At 46.6% G+C, this 12,893-nt stretch overlaps 1 protein-coding gene across 6 annotated transcripts in view; it reads left to right on the top strand.

The window, feature by feature from the left end:
* Nucleotides 1–12,893, top strand: part of ST6GAL1 (ST6 beta-galactoside alpha-2,6-sialyltransferase 1) — a 129,904-nt gene that overhangs the window by 33,343 nt on the left and 83,668 nt on the right. For all 6 annotated transcript variants that reach the window (XM_053657808.1, XM_053657804.1, XM_053657809.1 and 3 more), the window contains one exon: nt 10,516–10,639. The gene's annotated coding sequence lies outside the window, so the exon portion shown is untranslated. The remainder of the gene's footprint in view (nt 1–10,515; nt 10,640–12,893) is intronic.

Here is a 12,893-nt window from a genome sequence, read left to right as displayed (position 1 = left end):
TCCACTCCTTCTTTTCCCCAATCCAGGTTTGTGGAGAGTATGCTCCTGTTTTCAGGGGCCCCTGCTCTGTACCCTGTTACTCTTTGACCAGGTTAGGCAGTTACAGGAAATTCTTCCATCTTCATGGTCATGGCTCCAATTTGTTATAGGAAAATGAAGCAACCAGACACCGAGGGATTCTGGAGTACAGGGTTTATTAATGTGCACATGCCCAGAGGAGCCAGTCTCCAAATTCTGAGCCCTGAACAAAGGATTCTTGGGGTTTATATAGCCTACGGGGTCTTCCTGTCTAAGTAGCAAAGCAAGCTAAGCAGAATGTGGTAATTAGTTCTATCTGTGGGGCAGAAGCAGAGTACAAAAGGCTAAATGTGAAAATTAGTTCTATCAGTGGGGGTGCTAGCCCCAGTCCTTGTGACTGTCCTGCTGTTTGCTTTTCCCAGACGGCCTTATCACTCTCCCAGGGTGCCTGGGGTTTTGGGTGAACAAAGGTTTTCCAAAGCTTCCCACATCATTCCCCCCTTTGATGCTAAACAACACTAGTGCTTGTTTTAGCATAACAATATTCTTCTTGTAGGAATAAATAAGTCCCCCTCTTTCCCTGGATTCAGAGTATTAATGAGGTTTTTTTCCTCATCACTTTTCTCCTCCTGTGATCTACTATTATGGAGGAGTTCTGAGGCCTTTTTCTCCTTTTGGACTATTGTATACTTCTTTGTAGAACTACTTACATAGTTCTAACAAAGCAACTAAAGATTTAGAACAAAAAGAATACAGATGGTGTAAATACCAGGTATTTCCCTTGCTATCACCTATAATTCTAGTTCTATTATTGCAAAAGAGCAGTCAGAAACCAAGTTTTTCAACCTAAAATACTTTCATGTCTTTGTTCCTATTCGCACTGTCCCAACTCCGGGTACTGTAAATCAGGAAAGAGTACACATCTGTGTTTCAGGTTGCTGGCACCGTCAGCTGTATCAGGCAGGATCTCTAGTTAATCTAAAGTTATGTGGCATTCTTCACGGTCTACTGGCAAGAGTTCTTTTGTACCAAGTTCTAGTCAAAGTCTCTCTTGCTTTCTAGGCCATGTGGCCAAAGGGGGCACCCCAAAGCCATGTGGGCTTCTTCTACTAAAGCTGCAGGGGTCCTCACTCTGCCCTAAACCATGTGGCTCCCTCTTTCACCTGGGTAGTTATCCCCTCATGTCCTGGAGCCGATTTTTTTCTGAGCTCTTATACAGGCCTCCCCCCTCAGGGGCTCTGCTCCTAGTTACATCCTGGGTAAGTGACTTTATTCCCCTAGCTCTAAGCCTGGCCACACTATTCAACACATCCACGAAACTAGCCAAAGGCCATAGATATGTCAAATAATCACTCTAGAGGTCAGCTGCAAAAACCGTTGCTATGCAAAACAGCTCTCGATGGCCCTGCTCTATTCGTCCCTTCCCCCTGAGGGGGTGAGGACATCTCAATATTTCTTGGACACCCCAAACTCCGGACCCTATCCCAAATCTCTTCTGGCCCTCCCCCCTTGGCTGCACCCTGTATCAATATCCCTCCTTTCAGATTTATACCCACTTTATAATCATATAAAGGAAAATGGATGAAGGTCTCATCTTCCTTTAACCGCTTCCAGCTGGAAATGGATGCTGTCCTACCTACCCCCGGGTCAGGGGTGCCCTGAAAGGAGGGGGTGCAGCATGGAGGGAGTCCTTCCTGTAAAGGGAAAGATCTTACAGGGTCCTGGTCAGTTGGATGTCACCAGGAAGTTGCAGGCTTGGCATCAAAGGCTTGGCATCAAAGGCTGGCATTACTGGACTGTTGGCATATTGGTCAAGTTGTATTCTGGAGGTGACAGATTAAGCAAGAAATTGGAAGTACAATTAAATCATAACTATTAATTGACAAAGGCAGGGACTTCAGTAAAGAATGGTTTATCTAGTGGAAGGTGCACAAGGTATGCTCTACCTATCCAAGACTCTTGTGGCCTACTATACTTCACTCAGGCTGAGGGGAATACATTAAGATTTCTCTCCTTTCAGATTTTTGAGCCCTTTCTGTCTAAGCTATCAAGACAGAAAAGGGAAAATCAGTTCTAAAGTGAAGCCCACAGACTGCCCTAACCTTTTATTAACTTAACTACCTAGTTCAACCAAATCCTTGATTCTCAGGAGGGCGATGACGAAGATGGGCTCTTTAAGTGAGGCTTATATTGCTACTAATTACTGATAGGCATAGGCCGGTCATAGGCATATGTCCTGTGAAAACAGAAGAACATACAGGTTAATTAACACAACAATCTCCAAACCAGTCTCTGCACCTGTGAGACTGTCTTTTGGGAAGACATTCCATTGCAAGGTCCTTTGCACCTCTAAATTGTACATCTTTAGTGATATCACAAACTTGGTTTCAACTCTTTAATGAAAACAAACTTTCAAGACAGTTAGCTGCACCATTCTGATGTCTAGTACTGAGCATTGTGATTTTATTTGAACTACAATTTTTCTCCTTAAGATCTCCCTCACTGTTATTACAGGGACTACTTTGGGTCCTGCTTTTGATTTTGGCTGTTCATTTGCATAAACACACCAAGAGCAGCCTGGATCACTTTTGATCCTTAAGTCTGCTTTGCTGGAACTGACACAGGGAACTCTTAGATTGACTTGTCAGTCCACCCCTCAGGCCACAGAAGCAGAACCACACATCTGCCATCTGGCTTCACCTATACGAGTTGTTTCACTCAAATCCTTGATCCTCTATTGTGCCTACAGGTTCTTTTTTAGCATCTTTCAGGAAAGCAACCTTCATTCCTTCCCTGGAAAGACTGGCATGAACTGCACAACCAACCAAAGTACCAGGCTTTTCTCATGGGCTTTCAATAGCTTCACAGGTCAATCCCAGTTCCTCTGAGCTTTCTGGTAATGACCAGAACCTATATATGCCTCCTTCAGACACAACATTTCAGTCAAAGTCCTGGTTAACAAAACTACTATTAATAACTGGTTTTATGCAAAGAAACCTTATGTCATTACTTACTACTTCAGAGTGCCAAATTCTGGAGGGATCAGGTAGGGAGAAAAATACAAAGCGTGATGGAAAATCCTTTTCCTTCTGATACCCACTAAGATTGCATCTCTGTGCCTTATACCTTCTATTACTAACCCTATGTAATTCCTTTCCAAAACTTTTGCAAACTTTCATAACCTTTTACACACCCTCTTCTATCTGCACAGCTTTCTACAGACCTTCAGCAACATCCAAAAAAACTTTTACATCCTTTCATATACTTCTTTATTTACAAATCCTATACTTTCTATTGTTCATTTTCTTACAGAGTATGAAGTTTCAAATTTTTCTGGAATCCTCAATTTCCTTTCTCAGAGTAGATACAGAGCAAAACCTGAAACACAGAGTTCTGAAACAATACACAGGTAGAGGCATTCTCTTGCACCAATGTGTCCACTGGTGCCTCGCAGAGACATGCTCCTTCAGGCCCGGTCCCGTGGCAGAGACATACTGCTTTGCCTCGGGCTGAAATACTTATCAGCCCCTAATGGCCCTTCCTGGGTCCTGGGTGGCAAAGGCATCCTCTCCAACTGGCTACAGTGACCTTTTCTAGGTCTTCAGGTACACAGGGTTTCTGATCAGAAACAACCAATGGCAGAGAAATTCGCTCTTTTCCCAGAAAACAAGTAGTTGAGGTTTCCTTTATTCTAGGTTTAAAACTTTCATACGCTTTATATATATTTCTACTCATCTAGATTTAATCATCATTCTCTTTTAATCTTGGTTCCTTTCCCACACTGGGAAAGACTATACTTAAACTCAGTGCTTAAACTCAGTATGTGGCAGCTAAAAGTCCCTAGCACTTTAGGTATCTTCTACTAAAAGTCCATAGATTCGCAGGGACATTTTGCACCTTTCTGAAGCTTAGACGTTATAAATACCCTATAAATCAGGTGGTCACTCTTGGGCCTCAGTTCATGACCTTCAAAACCAGAGCCATTACTATTAGACCCAGTTACACAGAGAACCTGACTGCTGCAGTGCCCACACAGTAGTAGCATGCAGCCTTATCTAAAGAGAAGCCTTATCCAGGTCCAAGATGGCAACGCCCGTGCATTTTCTGTCCTCCAGGTGGGGCACTCACGTGGCTCATCTATTTTACCTACAATGGCAGTACCCTGACTCTGGTTCCTCCCACCTGCGAAGGTCCCAGGGCTCCAGTTTTAGGAACCCAGGAAGCCTCCAAGGCCCCTTCCACCTTTGGGTGTGGAGGCACCACAAAGCCACCCTCCACCCATTGGGGTGGTTTACTGAGGCTGCAGTCACCAGTGGAGGCGGGGCAGAGGTCCCACCCACCTCTGAAGGTGAGTGTCCTGCAGCTCCCTTTTCGGGAGCCAATGCAGCTCCTGGCAACCCCTGCTGCAGTGGGTGAGCAGAGCCTACTTGCAGAGTCTGCAAATCTATGGTAGAGACTTCTCCCACTTGCAGGGCAGGAGAAGCCATAGTGGGCCTCACCTCCCTAGAAAGCAGTGTCACCACTCGAATTACTGCTGTCTGGGGTCCCCCATTATCTATTCTGAGGATGGGAGGAGGTCTCCTAAAGACTAATTCACACGGGGAACAGCCTGAAGGGCCGGGGCACTCCCAACCCTAAGCAGCGCCAGCAGCAGCAAATCAGTCCAAGGCAGTCTAGCCTCCCGGTGGAACCCAGCCAGAACTTCCTCGAGAGTCCGGTCCATGCGCTCCACCCTTCCCGAGCTCTGGGGTCAGCAGGCAGTGTGCCCACCCTGCCCTGACCTGCGCCCCTTCTTCATGGACACCTGGCGCCCTGTCTTCATTAGCAGTTTAAACAGCTGGCAAGGCCCTTCCCAGCACCGGTCTCGGGTTGGTGCGGCTGAGAGGAGGTTATCTACACACCGATAACACTGGGTCAGTCTCCTTCTCGGTAAATGATTTTAGATCTCTGGCCAGGGCCTCTCCGAGGGGAGTGGGAGAGTTTCTGAAGCCCTGTGGCAGTCTGGTCTGGGTTGAAGCCAGCTAACCTGAGGACTATAGGCGCCTGTAACCCTGGTCTTTGTCGCCCGCCTGTGGGCTTTTCTTCTTTCCTTTTGGGGCACTCTCTTTCCTAGTACCCCTTCTCTCTGCAGTAGGCGCACTGGTCTTGTTCTGTGCTCCAGTGTGCCGGTCTATTTCTTTTCTTAGGCAATCTGGTGGCTCCCTGCTCCCGGGAGGTATCTGGTTTCCTAAAGCACTCACTGCCAGGGCCGCCAGCACAGGCCCAGGAGGTCTTCACAGCTCACTGCTGGCTCAATCACGGGGCTTGGCTGGGGCAGCCCTGCTTGTCTCCCTGGCAACCCCTTTAGCAGGACCAGGTGCAGGGGGCCATGTGGGCCTCAGCCACCTCTTGTCCCTCCAGCGGAGGGGGGTGGTCACTGCCTCTTCCTCACTGCTCTGTTATACTGGGGCATATTTTAGAGAGGCCGACCCCTTTGAGCAGGGCCTCTACTCTGCCACCAGAGACCAGCAGGAGCCGGAATTTTGGTCGCAGATGAGGGTCTTTGCTTCCCCGGGTCTGGCCAAGAGTTTCCAGAGCATATAGGGGAGGCAGACTGATAGGTGGCTCTTCCTCTGGCTCTCCTTTGAAAATGGGGGGCAGAGTGTTCCTCTTGACCGGGAGACTAAAACACTGGATTACACCACTTTTTGCCTACCGCCAGCCTTTCCCACTGTCTTAGGCTTCTGACCTGCACCCTGACAGCATGTCCTGCACTAATTCCTGCCAGCGGTCTATATAAACATACTGATTGGGGTGTCTTGGGTTGCCTGTTACTATGAGGTGGACTGTCCTAATTATACCTAAGTTTAGTGTTCCTTCAGGGGGCCAGCCTACTCCAAATGCTGGCTACTCAGAGGTGCAAAAGACCTCTAACTGACCGGCATCTATGCTCAGTTCCTGGCCCCGGAATCAGTCAGAGTTTTGCAGCATGCAATCGAACACAGTGGAAGGTCCCCCACCCATGGTGATGCTCCCAGAACGATGCAGACAAACAGAGGGAAGGGGGTTTCATTTTGCCCGCCTGGCCTGCTCCCTCGCAGGACGAAGTCGGTCTTGGCTAAGGTTGCCCCAGCAGAATTCAGGGTTAGCTGCCAACTGTTATGCCGTATGACCTGACACAGGAACTGCAGGTTGGGACCCACTCTTGCTCCATAGGACCAGCCCGTGGAGCCACAAACACAGTCACTCACACTTTCACTCTCAAGCACTCTGAGTTTAAACAATCCCTCCCCGAGTGAGGGTCAAGCGGTTGGACTCAGCATGAATCTGACCCAAATTTCTGATTTGAGGTGATCAGCCTCTCTCCGGTCTCCGGTCAAGTCCCTGGGACTCTTACTGATTTGGCACCTCTGGTCTCGGGTCAGGTCGTAGTCCGAAACCCTAGCTTCCCACCTGGAGTGTGGGCTGGCAGCCATTGCCCCAACTGGACAGGGTCTGAGAAATCTCAGGGCACGTGCACCCCCGCTTCCCCAGTTGGACCTCCGGCTGCCTCCCCGCTTATCCAGTCGGGGTGAAGTCGCCCCGAATTTGTATAAGGTCGCTTCCCGGTCAGGGAACCAAATGTTATAGGAAAATGAAGCAACCAGACACCGAGGGATTCTGGAGTACAGGGTTTATTAATGTGCACAGGCCCAGAGCAGTCAATCTCCAAATTCTGAGCCCTGAACAAAGGATTCTTGGGGTTTATATAGCCTACCTGTCTAAGTAGCAAAGCAAGATAAGCAGAATGTGGTAATTAGTTCTATCTATGGGGCAGAAGCAGAGTACAAAAGGCTAAATGTGAAAATTAGTTCTATCAGTGGGGGTGCTAGCCCCAGTCCTTGTGACTGTCCTGCTGTTTGCTTTTCCCAGATGGCCTTATCGCTCTCCCAGAGCGCCTGGGGTTTTGGGTGAACAAAGGTTTTCCAAAGCTTCCCACATCACAATAAAGTGCTATTTTATAGGCTTGCATATTTTTTCACAGAGGGGTTTTTTGCCCTCTAGATGAGCAAACAACCTGTAATGCTGTTTTTTAAAAAATTGTGCTGTGGGGTAACTTCTCTTTCCCCTGGGCCCTTCCTGGTGCCAGGCAGCTGAGACAAGAAACCTCTAGAGTTGACTCAGGATAACTGTTTTCTCAGTGTCAAAGTCTGAAACGTCAAAGGAAGCTGCCATGGCCTCAGGCCCTTTCTATAATTAACATCTTTTTATTATTCAATGTTTCCACTTCTAGATGGAGAGACATTTTAAATGCTGGAAAAAGATAACAATGATAACTAACAATTATATAGAATTTACGTACCAGCTACCGAGTGCTTTCTATATAGTGACTCATTTAATTCCCCCAAACAATCCTAAGAGTTAAGTATTATGAGTATCCTATGTATTATTAATATCTCCACTTTATAACGGAGGAAACAGGCACAAAGAAGTCTCATAGCTAGTAATTGCTGAATAAGTTGGGATTTGAACCTGAAACCAGAGGGCAGCCCAGTCCAGGGCTTGTGCTGTCTGTCACACAAAGCAGAGGCAGGGCTTGCATTATAATTGCACTTTTTATTAATATCAGAGGCTAGGAGTCTGAGAAGGTGGCTGGTAAAAACCCTAACATCCTCCTTACCTTGAGCTTGCAGAAGCAAGTTTGTATAGAAGAAACGTGGGATTTTGGGAAGGGGAAATTCCTATGGGGAGTGCAGGCAGATGTGCTGTTTCTTTTGGGAGGTGGAGCTGAAAGGGACATCACAGATTTATCCAAAGCTGGCTCCCTTTGTTCCAGTGTCATCTCTTAGTTTGCATTAGAATTCCTCTCTTCCCAGACACCTAGGGTTTTTGGAAGGGGAGGTTAGGTATAAACTATTTACTCTCAGGTATCCTTGGTTAGGAGAGATAATGTCTTGCTATTCACCAGCTGGCTGTAACAGCTCAAACTGTTTTCCTTGTTTAATTTTCTTGTCTCAGTTTCTCCTTTCCACTTGCCCAAGAATTTTCCTAGCTTCTTACTATTTTGTCTCAAACCCAGATGGTCTGACTCTCAAAGCTGTCCTTTTAGTTGCACCTTGCTATGGGAATGTGAAGGGCCTCAGGTTCCCCCCTTAGGAGCATGTGGAAGGAAGAGAAGGAGGATGAAGAGGAGGAGGAGGAGGAAGGCCCACCCTTGGGTACTCTGGGGCATCAGCAAGTTGTGATGTTGACATGGGATCTGAAGTAGGTGGGAAGTGCTTTCCCAGAAGAATGGGGTGCTGTTTGGAGACCTGCACTGGGCCTGGGTTGTCCAGGTATGGGTTTGGCTCAGGCTCAGAAGAAGGAGTTCCGTCTGGAGCCTGCTCTGCATTCCAGGTGGGCTCACACACCCTCTGGTAAGAGACTGAAAGAGAGTGATGTAGAAGCCTTGAACTTGGGTGGCAGCACTTGATGCAATGACCTCCAGACTTTCAACCACCTGCTGGCGAAGCAGCAGTAACCTGCACCTTGCACTGATCCCATGGTGACTGAGGTTAAGCTCAAAGCCATGCCTTATGGGGCTATGTCTTCTTTTTTATGGTTTGTTTTTGAATATGTTCATGACTCAGCTTATTACTCAGTCAAACATAGTGTGTTATCATGGTGTTTTTTATTTTTATATGAATTTTCTAATTTTATTTTTTATATTTAAAAAGTTTTTATTGTGGTAAAACAAATATACGTAACAAAATTTAGGCATTTTTAAGTGTATAGTTTAGTATTGTTAAATACACTCACATCGTTCTCTGATGATCACCAGAACTCTTTTCATCTTGCAAAATGGAAATTCTGTTTTCATTAAGCAACTTCTTTTAGCACTTTCCTCCAGCCCCTGCAACCACACCACTTCACTTTCATTCTACAGATGTTTTTATCCTCACCTGAGGAGCTGCTTATTGATTTGAGAGAGAGAGAAACATTAATGTGAGAAACACATCAAGCAATTACCTCCATATACACCTCGACCAGGGATTGAACCCACAACCTAGGTAGATGTCCTGTCTGGGGATTGAACCTGCAGCCTTTTGGTGTATAGGATGGTGCTCAACCAGCTGAGTCATCTGGCCAGGGCTCATTATACAGACCTTTATAAACAACTTTTATTCCATCACATTAACTTGCTTTGAGTGTAAATTCAGGGGTTTTGAGTGACTTGACTGACTTGTGCAAACATCACCATCATTCACTTTTAGAACACGCCCATCATTGGTGAGGTCATCCATACATGGAAAAAGCAAGAAAATTCTTTTTCGTGGTAATAGTCCCATAATTATTTTTTTCTGGAATTAGTTTCATGCTCACAGCAGGAGGGTCTTATTAATTTAATTTACTTAGCATTTACCAAGAGCTTGCTGGAGCCCACAGCTGGGCTAGGTGCAAAAGGCAGTGATGAGATAAACAAGCAGAGATGGCTGCCTCCCTGCAGCTTGAAAACTTCCTACTGAACATACTGTTAAATGTGACCTACTTGCATGTCTGGGTCTCCTGGCAGCTACTGTGCAGGTATTTGTTTTTTTCACTCTGTGGCTCTTAAATTGAGGACCAAGCAAGGGCCTCCCTTTTGCTATATAAGCACAACTCATTTTATTGTGCTTTGCTGTTTCGAGCCTCACAGTTGTTGTGCTTTTTATAAATCAAAAGCATTCACTTTATTGCTGTGGTCTGGAACTGAGCCCACAATATTGCCCAAACTGATATTGCACAGACATTATTGGTGGAACAGAAAGGAAAGTGTATTCTCCACCATCTGCAAATAACTCTAGACTTTGGCAAGCCTGGATGCAGACTTTGGGAAGAGATTCAGAAAGTAGGTATGCTGTTTCAGGTATAAAGATTTAGCAGGTGGAATTGGGGTGAGGGTGCATTGAAGGAAGAAAAGAGCTGGAGCAAAATCAGGGCAATAGGCCAGGGTAAATTGAGTGAGTAGTGGTGCATTAGGTGGCCTACAGCTTAGGGGCACATTTGCATGTGATGGGGGGTTGCCTGGAGACTCTGGGGTGAGGAGGGAGTGCAGTCTTCTGTGTTAGACTGAGGCTTTTGGACTTAGTGGAGTAAACATGGAAGACAGCACTTTAAGTCTCTGAGGAAGGGCTAGATCATTAAGAAGGGCTAGACTTAGGGGAGTAATTTTGCGGTGAGGAGAGAGAGGGAAGCAGGCATGGGCTAAGAGGCTATCAGGAGTGTGCTAATATTAGGTGGTATGGATCTGACTTGGGCAGGGGCAGTGGGTAAAGAAAGAAATGTGTGGGAGAGAAGATTCTGCCTGGTGAGGGGAGAAAATCTCTCTGTCCCAACCTCTTCCCTGGCAGAAAATCTCTGTTCATAGCTGCCTTGCCCACCTGCCTCTTGTGTTTCAACCAACCCCTCAAACTTAGGGTGTCCCAAGGCAGACTCAGCAATCCTTCCTTCACGCTTTTCTCTTGCCTGGCATGCTTTTCTATCCCCTTCATTTCTCTCCTTGGTCACCCCTCTTGTCAGGAGGAAGGAGAGGAGCCAGAAGGAAGCAGAACACTGAACACTGTACCTGCGGGAGGCAGTGCCATGGAAGGCAGTTGCAAGAAATTACCAGAGAAGGTGGCTGGCAGTGCCAAACGCTAATGAGGTGAGTGAGGGTGAGCACTGAAGGAGGGCTGGGGACTCAGGGCTGGTACTAGCATGAGGCCAGGTGCCTGTGAACAAAATTTAAGGAGGCTTTCAGAGTTGGGTGCTAACCCTGTACCTGCACAGTCCTGAGAGTGAGGGCCTTCTTAATTTTGCTCCCCAGGTACCTTGCTTGCCTTACCCTAGCCTGGGACTATGTTCCTGAAGAGAACTGATAATTAGTAGGATGCTGGTGACCTCGGAGAAAGTATTAGATTGAAAAGGACTAAGGACTGAGTGTGGAACTGTTTCTTCAATAGGAAGCCTCCTTAGGGAAGCTTCCTGAAGCTGCATGGGACACACCTGTCTCCCTCCTTACCCCAAGACAGCCCCTCAGGTTCTCCATAGACCACCTAGGGTGCCAGGAGCACAGTAAGAAGACCACCAGTCAAATCCAACCTCCCAACCTACCATAGAGAATTTTGAGACCCAGAGAGAGATGTGATTTGTCCAACCTTAGACCTTAGAGGTCTCTTTAGTATATTCAGTTGTTTTACATTCTCTTTTTATGGCCCCATCTTTCCCCCACTATAAGAATTAGAAACAGAGTCAATACTCAAGATCTGATTTGTATTTGAAGACCAAGGTCTAATTCTGAGATGTCCATTTACTGAGGGCTTGCTACCTACCAAGCATTATTTTAGGGGCTTTTCCTTAGATTATTGTAGTTATTTCTTATAAAAGCCCTTGAAAGTATAATGTTATTATCCCATTTTCCTGGTGAAGAGACTGAGGCCTAGAGAGAACAAACAGCTTGTTTAAATCTGCGTAGTTACTAACTGGTGCTGCTGGATCCGAAGCCTGCATTCTTCCTCTACACCCCATGTTTCTTGAGTCTTCACATGGAATGAGTGCTGTGATCCCAGGCACTGTTTTTTTGTGTGTGCTGATAGAGTATAAGCAAAAGAGACAAAAGTCCTGCTGAGACCTACTCCACATGCCTCCTGTTGGTGAGGGGAGATGGCCTTGCTCTTCATAAGGTCTCCTGTCGCAGGTGTCTCTGGGCTGCCTGTGGTGGCTGCTGTGGTTTTTGCTTTTGGTTATGCTGAGGTGAAACCCATGGCTTAATTCACTGCTCAGCCAGCAAGTCACATGGATTCCATTCTCTGTCTCATCTCTGAATCGTTTCACTGATGTCGCCCATAGGCAATATAGAAGTTTATAATGCAAGGAGCAGGGTTCCTGCCCTGCACTCCCCCACCCCCAAGGAGAACTGATTCGGTTTCATAATTTAGCCCTGATAAAGTCAGGTTATTTTGGCCTCGTCTGCCCCTAGCCCAGTGAGAATTTGGACCCAATGTTTTCACTTGTCACTTTAGACTGTTTGCCAGAGTTTGCGGAAAAAGGCCTAGATTATTAATGTCCTTGCCAGGAACAGCTGCGCCCTGCCCAGCTGTCATGTGAGCCCTCTAAGAAGCCAAGGCTGCAGCCCAGTAGCTCAGGTGAGAAATGTGATCTCATCCTGCAGGAACTGCAGGCAGCCAGGAGGGCAGAAGGCTGATTGGAAGGGACAAATCACCGTCTCTCCTAGGAATTCACAACGGCACAGTGAGCAACCTGGGGGGCTGATGCCATCCTGGAGCTTTGTGGGGAGACACAATTTCTGAAGATCTTTTTTAGTCTGAAGGCCCAGCTCCCTCCCCCGTAAGATAAAAATGAGTATATTGCCCTGCCTGGTGTAACTCAGTGGATTGAGCACGGGCCTGCGAACCAAACAACTGCGGTTGGATTCCCAGTCAGGGCACATGCCTGGGTTGCAGGCCGGTTCCCAGCAGGGGACGCACAAGAGGCAACCATACATTGCTATTTCTCTCCCTCTCTCCTTCCCTTCCTCTCTAAAGATAAATAAATAAAATCTTTAAGAAATGAATATGTTAATAACCCATTTAATAATATTTGGAGGTGTATTACTGCTTACTTGGACACTACGCTCGCCACTTGACATAAGTTACAGGCATACTTCAGAGGTGTTGTGGGTTTGGTCCCAGACTGCTGCAATAAAATGAGTATCCCAATAAAGCAAATTCCAACAAAATGAGTATGTCTATAGTTTCATTCTCAGAAGAAGTCTTTGAGATAGGCTTATTACCTTGATTTAATGGATGACTAAACAGCCTCCGAGAGATGAAGTGAATTACCTAAGGCCATGCAGGTAGAAAAGAGTAGAGGTGGGATCTAAACCCAGGTCTCTCTCATGCTCCTTTCAGGACCTTGTA

Source organism: Artibeus jamaicensis, unplaced genomic scaffold (assembly GCF_021234435.1).
Source record: "Artibeus jamaicensis isolate MK-2021 breed Jamaican fruit bat unplaced genomic scaffold, CSHL_Jam_final scaffold_474, whole genome shotgun sequence".
In the NCBI taxonomy this organism is placed as follows: Eukaryota; Metazoa; Chordata; class Mammalia; order Chiroptera; family Phyllostomidae; genus Artibeus; species Artibeus jamaicensis.
This window is presented reverse-complemented; position numbering and strand designations above follow the sequence as displayed.